Source organism: Orcinus orca, chromosome 4 (assembly GCF_937001465.1).
Source record: "Orcinus orca chromosome 4, mOrcOrc1.1, whole genome shotgun sequence".
In the NCBI taxonomy this organism is placed as follows: domain Eukaryota; kingdom Metazoa; phylum Chordata; class Mammalia; order Artiodactyla; family Delphinidae; genus Orcinus; species Orcinus orca.
The window spans coordinates 14,638,559-14,658,423 of record NC_064562.1 but is presented as its reverse complement, the minus strand read 5'-3'; the positions used below and the strand labels follow the sequence as shown (position 1 = coordinate 14,658,423).

Sequence of the window (19,865 nt, the reverse complement as noted above, 5' to 3'; positions counted from 1 at the left end):
TACTCCAGTAAAAAAAAAATTAAAATAACAGAGGAAAAAATAAAAGAAATACTGAATATATTTTTTTTCCTGTTGGAAAACAGTTAAGCTGTATTTGCATCTACTAGTCAAGAAGAGCAAAACATCTGTCTTCTAAAGCAGAATTAAAAAATAACAAACACTTTTTTACGTTACCAAAAGCAATATCTTTTAAGCTTTTATTTTTATTTTATCAAGAATGCCTATATATGTTTCATAAGCTCCTTTTATCCATTACATCAATTCCAAGTTTCCTTTATTGGAAAGACAAGCTTTTAGCAACTTTTCATAGCATGAAAGAAGTGTATTTTTCTTGCTTGCTTTATTATTTTTTATTTGATGACAAAATTTTTAATATCCTTTATTTTTATAATGTTGATTAAATGAAAAAAACCCAGTTGACTAATTTTCCACACCCCCAACCCCCTGGCCTGCCTCTAGCAACCACTAATCTGTTCTCTGTATCTAGATAGATAGATAGATAGATAGATAGATAGATAGATAGATAGATAGATCTATATGGCAGGATTTCCTTTATTTTAATGGCTGAATAATATCCTATTGTATACATATGACACAATTTTTGAATTCATTCATCCATTGATGGGCATTTAGATTGCTTCCATGTCTTGACGATTACAAATAATGCTGCAGTGAAGATGGGGATGCATATATCTTTTTAAGTTAGTATTTTCTTTTTCCTTGGATAAGAACCCAGAAGTAGAATTGCTGGATCATATGGTAGTTCAATATTAATCTTTTTGAGGAACCTCCATACTGTTTTCCATAGTGGCTTCATGAATTTACATTCCCACCAACAAGTGCACATGTGTTCCCTTTTCTCCACATACTCACCAACACTTGTTATTTCTAGTTTTTCTGATAGATAGCTATGGGTAAAAGAAGAATTCACTAGTCAATTTAGAAAACATTTTAAACTAATAATGAAAGCACAAAATTATAAAAATTGTACAGTGCAGCTAAAGCACTGCTTAGAGAGAAATTTATAGCTTTTAAATGTTTTAATGAGAAAAGAAGAAAGGTATAACATCAGTGGAAAGTAGGGAGACAATTGAAAAATTTAACAAAGTTAAGTTAGTTGTTTTGAAATATCAGCACAATTGATAAGCTCCTAGCGAGAGGGATCAAGAAATAGAGGGGACATAAATTATATGTGTATCAGGAATAAAGAGGGACTTTCACTATAGATCTTAATAGACATTAAAAGGATAATAAAAGAATATATGAACGACTTTATGCCACTATTTCTACAACTTAGATGAAATTGATAAATTCTTTGAAAAATACAACCTACCAAAAGTGACACAAGATAAAACAGAAACTCTGAAGAGCCCTATATTGTTGTAAATTTATCAACTGATTAGAAAAAGAATGTTTTTTCTTCTTTTTGTTTCATACCTGATTGTTCTACAAAGTGTCTTAATGTATTTTGTGTGTGCCATGGATCTCTTTTATTTTAGTCTGTCTGGGCTGCTGTAACAAAATACTGTTCTCTGTCAGCTGTTTTACACCTTCATCATGTGATCAAAGTTAATATCACCTATGATGGGACAAATTGATACCATGTGCCTCCTGATATGATGCACTGAGAAGGACACAACATCACTACTGTGGTATTCTTACCAACAATGAATAATCTGAATTTAATCATGAGGAAACATCAGATGAATTCCAATTGAGCAACATTCTAAGAAATAACTGGCTAGCATTCTTATAAGTGTCAAGTTCACGAGAGACAAAGAAAGGCTGAGTAACTGCTTCAGATTACAGGAGAGTAAAGTGACATGACAACTAAATGCATCATGTCATGGTAGATTAAATCCTGAACCAGAAAAAGGACATAGTGGGTAAATTGGCTAAATTTGAATAAGGTCTGTAAATTAGATAATAGTATTACCTAATGTTAAGGTTGATTCTAATGTTAATTTCTTGATTTTGATGATAGTGCTGTGGTTATATAAGATAATATTTATGGGATATGGGTGGAAGGTATATGGGAATTCTCTGTAGTATTTTTGCAAGTATAATATATCAAAATGAAATTTTAAAAAATTCTAGGCTTAAAAATTAAAAGAAATTTAACAAAAAAGTAGCTTTTGCACTTGGCTTGCTCTCTTCAACCAGTCCACAATTATTTATGGAAGGTTTACTGCCTGCTAGTGATTATGCTAAGTTAGATGTAGACAGTCTCTGTGCTCTTGGAGCTTGCATTCTGGTAGAGGAAGACATTTATTAAAAAAATACTTACAAGAATGCAAGTAGATTTTTTTTTTTGCCACTAGAGACTCTTTACCATGAACTAGGCTTCTGGGGCAGAATTTAAAAGCACCAAAACTTTGATTCTAATGTTATAAATTTAAGTCCTAATACTCTAACTTTAAATCCTAAATCTATCTACCAATTCACTCTATACTCTGCACTTCCCTATTCATCCTTCCTTATTCACCTCCTTATTTCTGTGTTACAAGGGCAACTCCCCAGATAGACAGTAAAAGATGAGATTAGCTTTCTTTTTTGTCTTTGCATCTTCCCCTAGTCTTTGTGCCTAGTACACAATAAATGTTAAATAAATACTTGTTTATTATAGGCTTTATTTAAACTCCTTAAAATTTGTCTATGTATTTTGAAATTCACAAAATAATAATACAGAGTCCTAAAGTCTCTATAAAGTGAATATAAATCTTTCACTTTATGTATATTGCTGTGGACATCAGACAATATGAGATGTTGATTGCATATATATTCATGTTACATTTATTTAAATTATTAGTAAATTTTTAAAATTGAATATCCAGTGACCAGCCTGTGTCTATTGCTCTTTACAGAAATTACTCTGTCCTTACCTCTGAAGAGGATATATTGACCAAACAATCACAACCTGAGCCACATCCCCTAATAAAATAAAACTAAATACAAATGGGTAATATGTATTGTACTTATTTATATTTAATCATTATGATGGCGTCAGTAAACAGTTTTGAAGATGAAGTTTTTAGTCTTGCTGGCTGGCCCAGTCTTTCTTGTGACTAGTGAAAATTTTGGTGCTGTCTGTGACCATAAAACTTAATATACACAAGAACTAATTCTATGGCCTTAACCTTATGAGAAGACTCTATAACCTACTGAGTTCAGCAAAATCAACACAGTGTTTTAGAGCACAGAGATGTGGAAAGCCAGTGAACCAAGAACAAAAATGCTGGGCTGACAATTCTGTGTCCTACTAGGGCACCTCTGCCTTTATTGTTTTGGAGAAAGTGCTCTGACATTCAAAGTTCAAAGGACATAATGAAGTGTTTGCGCTCATATTTAATTTTCTGACCCAGGTAATAAATGACACCATAAATTTAGGATTTCTTCAACCTTAATGGATGAAATTTTTTTTCTCTTCATGGGCCTGTAAGTACAAACCCTTAAGGATGAACATTTTAGTCTCCCAATGACGATCTAAATCTTCACATTTTAAACTTTGGATCAATTGTTCACTGTGCAAAAAAGTTTAAAGACTGCAGTCCTATCATGTTTTCTTCTACCTTTCATTAAGCTTTCAAAATCCTTGTTATAGATAGTCTTTTTCTCTCTCTCGGGGCCTTTTAATTTTTAATCACTGTTGTCTCAAGTGCTGATCATATTTCTGAGAAATTACTTTATGTAAAAGATGGAGCAAGATAGAGTTGCCACATACCTTTTTATCTTTTCTGTGAAATTATTTGGACCTAAAGTTGTGGTGACAAGGTTGCTTCCAATAGATTCTGTTGCCATGGAAGCAGGCTGTTGAAAAGAGCAAGACTCAGGGCCTCCAAGTCTTTGCATGTTTATATCCACACTCACAAATATACAAATTTTAGATTGAATGGCAAACTGTATACAATGAAACTTGTTGATCATGCAATATTTTTCGAAAACAAAAGTTATAGATACTAATATAGCAGAGTTGAGCTAATCATATATAATCAGGATTCTTTTATACAATAAATTGGTGAGCTGAAATAAATTTTTTTTTTTATGTTGGGGGTAGGAGTTTATTAATTAATTAATTTATTTTGGCTGTGTTGCGTCTTTGTTTCTGTGCGAGGGCTTTCTCTAGTTGTGGCAAGCGGGGGCCACTCTTCATCGCGGTGCGCGGGCCTCTCACTATCGTGGCCTCTCTTGTTGCGGAGCACAGGCTCCAGACGCGCAGGCTCAGTAGTTGTGGCTCACGGGCCTAGTTGCTCCGTGGCATGTGGGATCCTCCCAGACCAGGGCTCAAACCCGTGTCCCCTGCATTAGCAGGCAGACCCTCAACCACTGCGCCACCAGGGAAGCCCCTGAAATAAATTTTAAAAAATACTTCTAGGAGCCAGAGAGAAGTTATCATTCAAGATCTGAAATGAAAGAAAAAAAAAGGAAGGAAGAGGAGGGAAAGAAGGGAGGAAGGAAGAAAAAATAGCCAACTATTTAGTCACTAAGTACACACACCAAGTATGTGTATGTGTTCCATAAGGATAAGATCAATGTCCAACGTGTTTCTTTCCCTATTCTCAGTGCTTAGCCCAGTGCATTACACATAATAGATGCTCCGTAAATACTTAATGAGCGAATGAAGACGTAGGGGTAGCAAATAGCAATGTTGGTGACAAAAAGATTTGACTCACAATGGTGTGGAGAATCTAAGGGAGAAGGTAGTAACCCTTAGAGTATCATATATATGAAACCAGCCGGACTCAGCTAGATCCTCCTATTAGGGTAAGAGCAGTGCTTGGGCAACTGACCCACTGCAAGACTTACAGTAGAACACAGAATACATAGTGTTCAAGAGCCAGTGACTATCTCTGGACCTGGTCCAGACAAAGTTAATAGTAAAAGACTAAAATGGAGTAATATAACCATTCAACATGTGGTAAGGCTATAGGGCTACTTGGAAATCCAGGCGGACAGTCAGGCCATGGGTAATCTAACAACTGTTAGCAAAGTGTGTATATATAGCCATGGGAGTGTATATGCAGTCACAGAAGGTTTTCTACACAAATGTACAGGTTTCTTTTTCTAAATATTGCAGTGCTGTTTAGAGCTTAGTATTTGACATATTCACTCTTTTTGAGACCATAGATATATATTTTTAACAGATGCATCAAAAGAAAAATATAAAATCTTTTTTAAATTGATAAAACATTTACTTTGAAATAATTTTAGACAAAGTCACAAAAATAGAACAGAGTTCCTATATAACTTTTGCCCAGCTTCCCCTAATGGTAACATCTTACGTAACCACAGTACAATGATCCAAACCAGGAAAGTAACATCAGTACAACAATGTTAACTAAACTAAAAGTCTTATTCAAATTTCCTCATTTTTTTCATCAGTATCCTTTCTCTGTTCCAATATCTATTCAGGGATCTCACATTCTGTTTATTTCTCATGTCTCCTTAACTTCATCCAATCTGAAGTCAAAACCTCTTAAAAAAGAGGAAATTTTACTTTTCATCAGAATAATATGTTAAAAGTTAAATTTTCAACTAACAGTATTGGTGTTTCTCAGGTCCTCCCCCATTTTCAGAGCACAGCCAAGAAAAGGAAGTAAGAGTCTGTATTTAATGGGTGGGGGGAAGACTTACAGCTCTCTTTCCTACAACCTGGGCTTCTCTAATAATTGCTTTGTGTTGTTTGGCTTTAGTTTCTGCAGGATTTTGGGGGGAACATTCAAAATCCCTGGACCACTCTTTAGTTAACAAGTTGCAACAATTGTGAACAAGAGTAGAAGAGAGTAGAGGAGTAGAGTGGAGAAGAAATCAGGTGGGCTTCATTCAGCAGGACATTCTGCTGATGAGAACTAGAAATATACTAAGGAATTGAGGTTACAACTACCATCCAAAAGACAGAGTCTAGGACAGAGCTCGTGAACTCCAGTGCCAGATAAGTATTGTGAATAAATAGGGTGGATACAAAATCCAGGACTTGTGTCACGATAAAAATCACAGTGTGTGAAGAAAATGGCAAGTATCACTCTGGCTCAGTCAGTAATGATATGGGGGTGTGGTGAACTAGAGGGTACATATCATGTCTAAAGCAGGCAGTTGGTATTCAGCTCCACCTGAAATTTACAATCAGAATTTGAGCCCAGGGTTGCAAGATCCTCAGATGGTTTTTGTTTTTTTTTTTTCTGGAGAACTTTCTTTTTTCCCCAAGAGAATTTTATGTGAAAATTCTTATTTTTATCTATTTTTAAAAATTTTAGGAGATTTTATACTCACAAAACAGCTGTAACATTAAATTTTCTCCATAAAATATGTATGAGTCTCAGTTAAATACATCTAGATGTGGATGGCCTGCTAAGTGTGCTCAACACCTAAGTGACTAATTTCTACTCGCTACTCTTGCAGTGGGACAAGTCAAATGCCGTAGCAAAAGTACAAATTATTTCATGTCATAGACTTTTAAATTACTATTAGTAAGTTCAAACAAATCAGAAAAAACCAAGAGTCTATTACACTAAAAATTTCTAGGAAGGTGATCCGTAGACAACAGTGCTGATAGAAAATTTTTATATTTAAATGTTAGTAACTAACAATGGCCTGTGAATTTCTCTTGAAAATCCCTCAACTCTTGAATTATCTAAGAATTCCAAGGCCTTTCTCAGTCAATCAGAGTCGGTCTGCTTCCAAACACTGTGAAAAGAAAAAAAGAGGACAGATCAGTTTTCTCTTGCTTTTACTTCTCCTGGCCATGGAGTGGCCATTGTTAAAGATGGGTTGGAACAGATGTTGGTCCACTGCTGTTGGATGGTCCTTGCAGATCCAGATCTTATTCAGGCCACAGTTGTCACATTGAGCTCCAGCATTACAGCTCTTTCACATTCCCACAGTCAGCCGTTGCTCCCCAGTGCCCAGAAACATGCTAGACTGACTATGCCCAGTGGAGCTTCCAGTATCATCCAGAAGGTGTTTTCCTTGACAGTTTTCCTTGAAAAAAATCTTTGGACATTTTGTGGATCTCTAGTCTTTGGCCCAGAATCCTGCTTTTCTCAGGGAAATTTTATTTTACTTTATTATTTCGTCTGTCCTACACCTGGGCCTTATTCTGTGCCACGCTGGTCTACTCTATACCAAAAAGGCTCGTCAACTCTGAACTTTGAGAAGTAGGAACAGTGGAGGTTGGAACTTCTTTTTTTTTTTTCCTTTCCCAGGAGGTTGAAGCCTCTTCACACAAATTCATCTACCTCTCCCTAGTAATCAGCTCTACTGAGGTGGCTTTTGCTAAACCACTAAGTAAACAAACAAATAAATAGTCTAGTTACAACTTCCTGGAGGACAAAGGATACAGGTAACATTACATTTACATAACTCAATGAGGCCATTCAAGTGACTCAACCCAAAACAAAGAAGGTCTGGTCCAAAGCAGTCTCATCTTTAGGCATAGGAAAGGCTTCCCTAAATTCAAAAAATTTCCCTCAACTAGCATTTGATATAAATCTTTACCTTAATACGTAACCTGTTATCCAGATTTAAAGAGTTTGATAAACTTGAAGCCATTCCTTATAGGGAGTCAATATAGGAAGTAAAAGCAAAGAAATACAAGATTATTACTGATATGTAATTATTTGACATAAAAATCTTACTTCCCCATTATGAAATTGCAATTGGAATTGGAACTGAAAATGAGCACATTTATCACAAATCTTTAGTAGGTAGAAAGTGCAATTCCTATACCTGTTACAACATATATATTCAAACATCTGCAAGAAAACTTCAGCAAGCACTTACATATTCTGTGCCTAGATAACAACTTTGTTGCTGGTTAGATCTTTCTTTTAACCTTCTGCACAAAGTGAAGAGCCAAAAAATGCTTCAGTCCTCAGTGAATCTGTAACAATTTTCCCTCTGTGGGTTGTTAGCAATAATTAGCCGGGATGCCATTTATGGCAAGGGTACAAACATTTCGATTTGTGAGAGTATGTTTCAAAGGCTCTTCAGTGCTGAATGTCTTCCTTGATTGGGAATGTGAAACTGAATAAAGGAAACCTCATTTAAAAGGGAGTTGGGGGGCGACTTCCCTGGTGGTGCATCGGTTAAGAATCCGCCTGCCAATGCAGGGGACACGGGTTCGAGCCCTGGTCGGGGAAGATCCCACATGCTGCGGAGCAACCAAGCCTCCCCGTGCCACAACTAATGGCGCACGGGCACCCAGAGCCCGTGCTCCGCAACAAGAGAAGCCACTCCAATAAGAAACCCGCGCACCACAACGAAGAGTAGCCCCTGCTCTCTGCAACTAGAGAAAGCCCACATGCAGCAACGAAGACCCAACGGAGCCAAAAATAAATTTAAAAAATAAATAAATTTATATAAAAAAGAAATAATTTAAAAAAATAAAATAAAATGGAGTTGGGAATCCAGAAGGGGAAACTCTCACGCACTACCACTCATTGCCATCTGCAGACCCCAAGAAGGAAGAGACATACCTTGCATCTCCAACAGGAAAAAGATTACTACTTTACTACCCCAGCAGAGGAAGGAAGATTTTCTGCTTGCCCAGCAACAAGTGCAACCAGTGGGAACATTGCAACTCAGCCACTGGGAAACCATCATTAGCCTGAACTCTCACTTTCCTCTGATGGACTTTCATTCAAAACACCTCCTCCCAACCTTTCCCTCTCCTCTATAAAGTAACGTTACTCTCCTTTGTTTGCTGGACTTGGCTATGGTTTTTGCTACAGAGAATTGCAATTCTCCTCTATCCCTGAATAAACTTATTTTGCTTGTAAAATAACTTGCTGTTTTTAACAGAAATAATACTTTATTTTGCTTTTCTTCTCTTCTACTTTTTCCCAAGAAACCTAAGAATTGTTTCAAACTTGTTCTATGTGTGAACTTTCTAAATAGATTGTAGTGGGTTTGTGAGCTTTAGGAGAGACAATGCTTGGGGAAAAGATCCCAGGCTGGTGAGACTTAGGGACTTGGATTTCATCAGCTGAGCACCGAGAGACTTCGTTTGCTCACTGGTAAATGGAGAAAATAATATTGGCTCTGTCTGCCTTTTACAAGGCCTGTGAGAAATAAATGAGATAAAAAATAATTATTTGAAAATTCCCAAAGCACAAATACAAAATATTAGTCCAGGGTAGAAAACTTTGTAAGTTTCAAGGTGAAAAAGTTAGTGCTAATCTAATTTAAAAGTCAGTATGTGATAACTTTTTATTACTGTGCTTATAATTTTATGAATAACAGGAAAAAACCATATATGATATGGTTAAATGGTTCATACGGATGACCTAGCCATTTCATACATACTGCAAGAAGATCATAAATACTACTCTTTACATGGTAAACATGGGTCAAAATGTTAATACGAAACAAATTTTTTATTTCTTTCCTCAGAATAAGAACTTCTTGGAAAAATAATTGCAGCATCAAAGAATGCTCTGGATGAAACAGGTCCTGGACACAAATTCCAGTTTGCAGCCTACATTCCCTCAGTCTTACATCTCATTTTGGGTATGCAATTCTGTAGTTGTCTTTTTTCTTTGAGGTTACAAACTTGCATGTGTATGCAGGTGTTTTGAGAACTTGTTTTTGAAAAGTTGATTGGTGGAATGGATTTGAAAAGACCACGAAGAATCAGTGATCCGTTAAGTAAAAACAAATTTAACCACTTACATGATGTTGTCCCAACCTTGTTAATGAAAAAGAAATAAATGTTTGAAGCAAATTAACTCGGAGACTCTCCAGGATTTCTTAATGCAGCTAAACTCCTTTAAGAAATGCTTGGAATTTTTGTTTTAATTGATATTTCACATTAACAAGCTGGCATCCCTTAATGGCCTGAAATAAGAGCCATTTAACTGAGCTCAGTCACCCGTGAAAATTAATTTTCAAGATTTAATAAAGGATATTATGAAGGGTGGGCCAAGATGATTCCCATGATGAAAATCAGTGTAATGATACTAAGGGCAAACTGTGCAAGCCCACCATGAGTTCAGGTATTTCAGTGGGCCTCCCAGTCAATGTTACCCCTTCCTAAAAGAGGTTATTGCCAAAGTTTTACTGACGATGAATAATTAATTCTAGTGGCTTTTGGAACATGTAGTTTGTTGATTGAAATATTGGATAAAAATATAGAGTATACAACATGGCTCATTTTTAAATGGATTCAGACCTTTTACAGGTCAAACCAACTAAGCCTCTCCTTCAAACATAAAGATGTACATAACTCTAAAGTGAGATTTAATTGTGTCCCAAAAGCAATGTTATATAAAAGGTCATATCCCACACATAGCATGGCCTTATGTATCCACAGAAAGACACACAAACACAAGCACTTTCATTTGCCATGTGATGTAGCGCCTAGAATGTTATGTCCATACTGCCTTTGTAAGACTTTTAAAAAGGCATAATTGAGGAAGCACCCCAAGTGAAAAGTATACACCCAGAGGCAAATATATTTGAAAATATTTTTCGTCTTTTAATAGGTTAATTTAGACATTTGTTGATATGACAGGTACTTTTGGTGTCATACTTCTATAATATTACATTATGCTTTAAAATATTTTTGTGGGTTTAAAGTTTTTTGGTTTGTTTTTATTATTTTGATTGAGTGTTTTGAAGGTTTGCATTTGTGTTCTATTTATTACATTTATAACTATTACTTTACATAATACTCTTAATCCTCTACTATTTTAAATAGTATCTGTTAATTTCCTTCGACGAGTAATAAAAAAAATTAGGTATTTCTTTTTCCTTCCCATTCTTTTACCCATTCTCTTTCCCATTCATTGTGATTGGTTATAATATCTTTCTTAGTGTTTAATTTTACTGTTACATGTTCTTATGACTCTATTGTATTATTTTCTACCTTTAAGTGATATATCTTAAATCCCAGCTACATAAGATGAGGTTATCAGTGTGCGTTATATTTTCCCTAGATTCTCACCTGCTTCACTGTATAATTTTTGTGAGAGATCTCATTTCTATATTGTCAAAGTTTATACTATTTTCGCTTGATTCTGTAATCATAACCCTATATCCATGTTACTCTTGGTCCTATGGTTATATAGGATTAATATTCATCATCACCTTTTCCTCATTCATCTCGTACTTGGATGAAGTTCTTAATCTAATTGTTTTTTCTTTTTCAAAATGGTTTACTCTTATACTTAGATGATAAAATAGCCAGGTATAATTTTTTTATTAGGTGACAGTGTCTTTTTTCGGTAATTTGTAGGCAATGCTCAGTGAATTTTTCATGTTCAGTGTTGACTTGAAGGCCTGTCTGATTTTGTTTTTCTCCTTTACTGGCTTTTGTGGGATAGTCCCAATTTATGCCTATTGTCCAGTCATACTTTTTTTTTTTTTTTTTTTTTTTTTTACTGTGCGCAGGCCTCTCACTGTTGTGGCCTCTCCCGTTGCGGAGCACAGGCTCCGGACGCACAGGCTCAGCGGCCATGGCTCACGGGCCTAGCCGCTCCGCGGCATGTGGGATCTTCCCAGACTGGGGCACGAACCCGTGTCCCCTGCATCGGCAGGCGGACTCTCAACCACTGCGCCACCAGGGAAGCCCTATTTTTAAGGTTTTTGATAAGCATCACCAAGTTGCTTTTCAGGAAGATTACACCAGAAAATCTTCCACCATGAACATATGAATGTGCTCATTTCAGCTCATGTTTGCTAACAGTGAATACTATTATTTTGAGATATTTGTTTATTGCATTCCTGAAAAGTAGTATCTCATTGTATCAGAGGCAGCCAGTTGCCACCAAAATCCCTTCTTCTATTCTGCAGCATGAATCTGTAGTTCCCCTCTTTTCCATGTGTCTGCTCAGCTACAGGCCTCATCCCCCAGCCCCCCTTGCAGCTAGGTTTCACTTTGTGGCTAGATTATCAGCAGTGTAAACAGAAGGACATGTGCCACTTATGGATCTTGACCTTAAAACACTGACTGACTACTTCCCTGAGGTTTTTTTTCCACTGTCTTTCCCCTAGAACATGGGTGAGCCTATGACAATGTGTTTGGGAATTGCAGAACTACAAGATGGGAGAAAACGGTGTTCCTGAATGATAGTGTGAAACAAAACCACTCAGCTGACTTGGACTTTGTCACCCATGACTGTTATAAGAGAGAGAACTTAATTACTATGTTCTTTAAGCCACTGTATTTTGGGCCTGTTTATTACATCAGCCTAGCTTTTACCCTGATTTATGTACTCATTTTATTTTATTTTGAATTATTTGCTGACTTTATATTACAAATTTCTTTCTGGGGCTAAATGGGTTTGAAATAACGCTTTGTACATTAAAGTTAATAGCCCTTTGTTGTTTATAATTTCATTTTCCTTCAAATTCTTCTTAGGCAGTTACACTTCTCAATTATCTTGGTATCATGTCCAATGCATTTCTTCATTTTACTTAGGGAAATATTCTATGCTAATATACATAATGCTATTAATGAGAGTCCTGAAACTAATATTCTCTTTCTGCTTCTGCCATTAACTCATCTGTAAAATTAATTTCCAAGACCTCTTCTAGCTGTATAATTCTGTGATTCAGAATAGCTTTCATACTTGAGAACTAATAAGGACACAAACATCTAAGAGCTACAACTTTAAACCACAAGAAGAACGAGATAAGTATTATAGATCATCTAACTATTTTTTGCCATTTCCTTCTTTCTGCTGTATTTCTTAAAGAATTGGAGATGGGACAATAACATAAGGGAGATTTCAATAAATTTTTTGAAGCTGGACATTAGAGAGAGGAATGAGAACTGAATTAGTTGGGTTACCATCTCAGTGATTATAGTGGGGCCTACTGATGTAATTAATCACCATGCAGAACCTATAAGAGATTCATCAATTGAAGGTGTCAAGTACTGTGAAGGATAAATATAGACCCTTTCTCATATCTCAGGAGAGGAGAGTTTTAATCAGGACCAGGGGGTACCTGGCATTTAAGAGTACAGGGGTGAGAGGTAGGGATGAAAACATGGTATGTAGTGAAAATCTTCATACTGAATGGTGGAATCCTCAGTCACTTCCTTTATTCCTAGCATTTCTGAAGTAATGTGTATAGAAAACTCTGAATGACCCTAGAGAAAATATCTTAAAGTGCTGAAATTTGAATTTCTTCCCATGAAAAGTGCCTAATATAATGAAAATCCATGTAATTGCATATCATCATAAACTTTCAGAATAGGAATAAAGAAAAAAAAATCCTAAAGTCTTCCTGAAGGTAAAACAGGTCATGAATAAAAGATCAGAAATAAGAATGACATTAGATACCTCAAGAACAAAACTGAAGTATGAAGAAAATAGAGCCATACCCTTACAATTGAAAGAAAAAATAATTCTCACTCAATTAAGTGTGAGGATAAAGATATTTTCAAATTCTCAGTGTTTCAAAAAGTGACCTCCCATTCACCTTGTTTCTCCTAGGAATTGACTGGAGGATATGTTCAGCTAAAATGAGAGAGTAGATCAAGAAAAAGGAAGAGAAAAAAAAAATTAAAAAAAAAAAGGGGGCTTCCCTGGTGGCGCAGTTGTTGAGAGTCCGCCTGCCGATGCAGGGGACACTGGTTCGTGCCCCGGTCCGGGAAGATCCCACATGCCGCGGAGCGGCTGGGCCCATGAGCCATGGCCGCCGAGCCTGCGTGTCCGGAGCCTGTGCTCCGCAACGGGAGAGGCCACAACAGTGAGAGGCCCGCGTACCGCAAAAAAAAAAAAAAAAAAAGGAAAAAGGAAGAGGTGGAGCCCTGAAAAGAGGGGAAGACATTGTGAAGGGAATTATTAGGATGATGGCTGTGTACAGATGGAGAGAGAAGATAGTCTACAGTGGAGCAGGAGAATGGAGGAGCTGAACTGACATCTCCTGGATAGACAATTTGAAGTAGTAGAAAACTTGGAAAAAATTTTGCTAGGTCTGTTTGAATCTTTGGGGAAAATTAGAGATAGGCACATAACAGGCCAATCAAAGGGAAGTTAGGTATTAACTAGGGAAAATAATCTTATGAAACACCAACATAATTGTAGTATACTTGGCAGTATACAGTCTTTACATAATCACAATGCTGTAAACTCTGACTACTGATCTCACCAAACAATTACAAGTATCTTAGAAAGGAGGGTGGAGGTGAGATACGTGTTTATGAGATTACTAAATCTTCACCTGTCTCCGGTGCTATTTTGTCTTTAAACTATGAATGTGAATTTCTATAGTAAAATAAAAAAACATTATAGACAAGAATATATCCATACTTTGCATTAGATTTCCAGAAATTTTCTTGGAATAATCTTTTAAAACTGCTGTCTGTGCTTTTAGAACTGATCATTGCAATGCTCCAACTGTAAAAGCAAGAGCAATGCAGTTGTATTTTTAAGATATTGTAGACACACTTTTAAAAGTGTTCTTCTTAGGTCAAACTTCTCTCTTGTTTTTTTAAAAACTTTATCAGTGTTTCAATATTCTTTAGCCACTGGTTTTCAGTGAAGGTTGAAACCCTAAAGTTCCACAGAATCCTTGATAACAGGTCTCCTTATCCTACATGAAATGAAAAAATACATGATTTGATGATTAAGGGTTCATTCTAAACAGAATCAAAGGGAATTATATATCACATTTTTATATTTGGGCACAAATTTTATATCTTTTAACAATCATATTAAGTTACTTGCTCTTGCTTCTAACCCTTTGTTCTCCAGAGGTCTTGCCATGCTGTCTGAATAGAATATCCTTTCCACTATTTGTCTCTTGATCCATATTTGTGCCTTTATCAAACATCAATTTAAAATAAATTTTCTTCATCAAGACCACTTGAATGGTTCTACTCTACACTGATCATTCCATTATTCCATTTCTCTTAGCGTTGATTTTTTGTTACATTAATTTGTACCTGTTTCCATGTCATCTTTGCATGTGTTGTTATATCTTTTCATCTGCATTTTGTTCCCCTATTATATTGCAAATTCTCTGAGAATGAGGACAATGTCCTTAACTTCATTTGCATATCTCCATGACATCCAGTAGAGAATGCCATTTGAAGGCAGCACTCAATTAAATCACATTTTCACTGACCGAATCATGTCTAGCTTTGGAAAATACGGTTTGTGAGGCACTAAGTATATACACTTTTGTTATGTATACTTTTTTCTTAAGAATTCTTTAGGAAACATACATATACAGTATTATGTAGAAGATACATGCTGAGTGGCTTCAAAAAAACTTACCACCCAATGTACTGACTTATAATTTTAAAAAATTCAGATGGCAGATAACAAAATATCATATATATATGCAGGTTGGACAAATAATATTAATTCATTCCAATAATATCCAAAATAAACAAACAACAAAATTTTATCATATGTTCTTTCTCTCCATAGTTTAAAAAGTAGTCAGCCTGGGGCTTCCCTGGTGGCGCAGTGGTTGAGAGTCCGCCTGCCGATGCAGGGGACACAGGTTCGTGCCCCAGTCTGGGAGGATCCCACATGCCGTGGAGCGGCTGGGCCCGTGAGCCATGGCCGCTGACCCTGTGCGTCCGGAGCCTGTGCTCCGCAAAGGGAGAGGCCACAACAGTGAGAGGCCCGTGTACAACAACAACAACAAAAAAAAGTAGTCAGCCTGAATTTATATATTTACATTAACAATGTGTGTTGAGGATGGTAAAATTTCTAACAGACTTTGGCTTTCTATAGTATCCAGAATGTATATAACCTCTTTAGCTTGGTTTTTTACACACTTGCCTCAAACTCCTTTTTCAATCTCATCAAAATTGTATCAAACGCGCAGTTCCAGAATTCTGCTTTTGGCTCCGTAAACACAGAATCTTAAAATGTTAAAGCTGGAAGAGTTCATTAAGTTCCAAAAATTCCCAAATATTCCAGAGCAATAGAATCAGGAAAGAATTCATAAAACTGAAGATCCCAGGCCCTATTCCCAGCAGTGTCACTTATGAGGTAGGGCCTAGAAATCTATCATTTTAACAGGCACCCTACTTATTCCTAATGTATTGACAAATCAATGATTTAGTCTAGTTTCTTCATTATAGATATAAATAAATGAAGACATTATACATATATAAGTATGTGTGTATGCATATGGATGTATTGTAAATGTCATGCTGCTCCTCAGATGTAAGTAAATTCTAATTTTTCTTTTATTTTTTATTGAAGTATAGTTGAATTACAATGTCGTGTTAATTACTTCTGTACAGCAAAGTGACTCAGTTATACATATATATACATTCTTTTTCATATTCTTTTCCATTATGTTTTATCACAGGATATTGACTATATTTCGCTGTGCTATATATAGTAGGACCTTGTTGTTTACCCATTCTATATATACTAGTTTACATCTGCTAATCGCAAACTCCTAATCCAGCCCTCTCCCACCCTCCTACCCCTAGGCAACCAGCAGTCTATTCTCTATGTCCCTGGTGAATACTAATTCTTAATCCCTCCCTGCTTCCATCCCCTGTCCCATGGCACACTTCCACCTATATCCCTTGGGCAGTTCCATCTTCAAGGCTTTGCCCACACTCTTTCCCATCTGCTGTGGCCTCTCTTTTCCTTTCGGCCAAATCAGTCTTTATGGTACATATCTATCAAGATGCCTTCAGCATCTCACATTCATACAGTTATCTTTCTTCACTAAATTCTTGTTGAACCATTTATCTGACACTGAATCAGATACTGCTGGCATGAAGATTATTTATGGATAATAGTGAATTCTACTCTGGCTTGTGTTCCCATCAAGCCTATTAGAAATTCTATCTTGGGAAAAATTTTACCACCGTGGGGCGGGGGGGGGAACCTTATTAATGGCAACAAATCCATACGCATTTTGGGAAAGTGTTTTAACTATCAGCAAACCACATCAATGATCTGACATAGTCTGAAAGTATCATGATACCTCAGTTTCTCAGAAAAGAGATTCTCAAATTTTAATGCACAGATGAATCACTTGCAGTTGGAATCTCTTAGTATGGTCCAGTGGTATTTTAATCTACACATATTATTCTATTACTTAGCTTTTGATTTGATTTTATCTCTCATTCAATTGGAAATCTCACAAAGTATTCTGTCTTCGCCGTATCCTCCATAGCATCTGTGTATCATATACATAATAACTGATTAATAAATAATTGAATTGAATAATTAAATTTGTTAAGACTGCTACCTAACTTTCTGATTTTAAAATCTCTTGTTAAGACACTTAAAGCAGAAGTTTAACTGGAAGAAATCTGAGCTGCACCGTAGAAAATCCTTTCTCCTTTGTTTAAGCCAAAAGTAAAAGGTAAGAAAAAGGTAAAAGATGTCATTCTCAAAAAGAAAACCCCAGAATATGTAAAGAGTGGGTCTTCCTTTGCCAGCATCAACTTTAGTTCACATAATTATTTATAATTAGTTCACATAATTATTTATATGAAACTTGCAAATTATTTATTTATTTACAAAATCAGCTGTGCTAGATTTTAGAATTTAGAAATAATTCTCACCCATGAAGGATTAATAACTGTTGGACTAAATGTTCTTGTCCCAACTGGCTTTATTATTTAGTTATTTGGCTGAACCGGGTCTTAGTTGCGGCATGCAGGATCCAGTTCCCTGACCAGGGATCAAACCCGGGACCCCTGCATTGGGAGCATGGAGTCTTAACCACTGGACCACCAGGGAAGTCCCACCAACTGGCTTTAGAATTTAACTAAAAAATCAGACAGGCCTGTCTCTCAAGGAAGAGCTGCTATAAAATCAGTTGCAAAGGACCCTTTCCCTATTGTCATGTCGCTAATCAGTTTGTTTTATACAAGCATCTGAATGCCATGTGTGACTCTCTAAGGTTTAATGGATCACCAAAGTAGTAAATTGTGTGTTCTATCTGACAAGGATGCAGGGTTTTAAACCTATTGTAGTAGATAGTAGAGGACACTTAGTGGACTTCAGACCCTCATTCCTATGCCTCTCTTTGCAGTAAATATTTCTGGAGATGCACAGACTTTTTCAGGTCTCTAGGACTCATTTAGGCCAGTAACTGTCATAAGTTTTACCAGGAATTCCTTCTTTTGGATTAGGGCTCAAAGATTCATTTGCTATAATCACAAAACCTTAATCTTCCCAGTTCATGCATATATGGCTGTATTAGTGTAACTTTAGTCCATTTATGAATATTCTTCATATCATTTGAAATATGCATATAGAGAAAAAGCAGCCAGTAAAGTGACAGCTGTATATTAAAAAGATTTTTTTTTTGCTGTGGCTCCTCCTTAAATGGGAAAGAGGAATAAAATGTCTTTTATTATCAGGAGACATCTATTTTTCAATTTAGGACTTCTTTCCCTTGCTTATAGTCATTTTATTAATTACTATGACAATATCTCTGAGATATAGGTTGGTATTGTTATCTTACTTTTATGGTTACTGCATTTAATCTATTTTATGCTTATCTCTGGTCTCTAGTTTATGGCAATGTGCATCCTGGCAAAAGAGTCTGAAACTTTCCCACATTTCTGTGATATAACCCACGCACTTTGTCCCATATTTGAGAATAGCTCCATCCTATGAACCACACCCATCTTTGCAGGTATGCTGATTTCTTCACTTCTAGGTGTGAAGTTATATCACATATTTATTACCTCTAGTAAACATTAGCATGAGGCTGTGACTGAAAGTGTCCCAAGTGGGATTTCATTTTCAGTATTCAACAGTGAGGAGAGTCCTTGCATGCTTGCCTTGTTCTATTAGACTTTCAGTCTTGTGCCCTCCTCCCTCCCCTATTTTCTTTCATTCTCTGACAAAGAAATTCTCACTTGTTCATAAATGAATCTGATGTTCTTAGATGCAGGGAGGAGCAGAAGAGGAAGGGTAGAAAACCTGAGAGGTCACATGGAAGAGGTTCAGAGCACCGACTCTGAAGTCAGCTGGCCTGAATAGTATGGGGCTCTGCCCTTAATAGCTGGGTATTTTGAGAAAGTTACTTTACCTTGGTGTGCCTCAGTTTCTCTATCTTTAAAATGGGAATAAAGCCAGAATTTGCCTTACAGAGTTTTTCTAAGGATTAAGTAGATAAGCATTTGTAAAGCACTTAGAAGGATGCCTAGCACAGAGAGTGATATATAAATAGATAAACAACAGGTGTTCTGGGTGATTGAAATTGACAATACCTGATTACAGTTTTAGGACTTTGTACTACCTTAAGAATTTGAATCATTTCAATATACAAATTTGTATAGAAAAGTCAAAGTTTCTATATTATATATATATTTCTTTCCTTTGTTGCTACAGGCCATTAATTAGACAATGGAAAAGAGATCATAACAGTAGATGGTTACATTGGAATGGTTACTACAAGAGACAAATACTCTTCTTGGCCTGAGTTCACTAAGTTCATCTTGTAAGTAGACATGGAAATAATACTTATTACTTCCTCTAGGAGTCTCCTGGGCAATTCTACAAGATCCTTTGCCTGGAAATCTCTGTGAATAAATTGCTAACAATTTGCTAATGAGTGAGTCATAATATATATTAGTCGTTTTTACCTACACAAGGAGAATACCCTTTTCCAAAAACTCCCTCTTCCTTAAGGTGTGGCAAGGCCTGAAACATTCACACAAACATTTAAATAGCACTCTCTATCTTCCGGACATTTTACAACCATTTGAAGTAAGTTTGCAAACCAGCAAATCTCTAGGAATTTATTTTATGAATAAAAATACCATACCTGACATTATATCAGAGAGTGTGCACTACTTATTTCATCTTCTGATTATAGCACTGTGTATTCTTTGCCCTAAAATGTCATTTGTGTGGGGAAAAAACCTATGGTTAAATTTAAATCTCCAATGAAAAAGGCATGGCAATGAAGCAAAC

The 19,865-nt window shown here is 36.2% G+C and overlaps 1 long non-coding RNA gene across 1 annotated transcript in view; it reads left to right on the top strand.

The window, feature by feature from the left end:
• The window catches only part of LOC117195556 (uncharacterized), a 179,922-nt gene extending 160,299 nt beyond the window's left edge, over positions 1-19,623 (top strand). The window contains exons 4-6 of the long non-coding RNA XR_004475283.2: positions 9,388-9,504; positions 17,211-17,295; positions 19,281-19,623. This is a non-coding gene — a long non-coding RNA (uncharacterized LOC117195556). The remainder of the gene's footprint in view (positions 1-9,387; positions 9,505-17,210; positions 17,296-19,280) is intronic.
• The last annotated feature ends 242 nt before the right edge of the window (positions 19,624-19,865 follow it).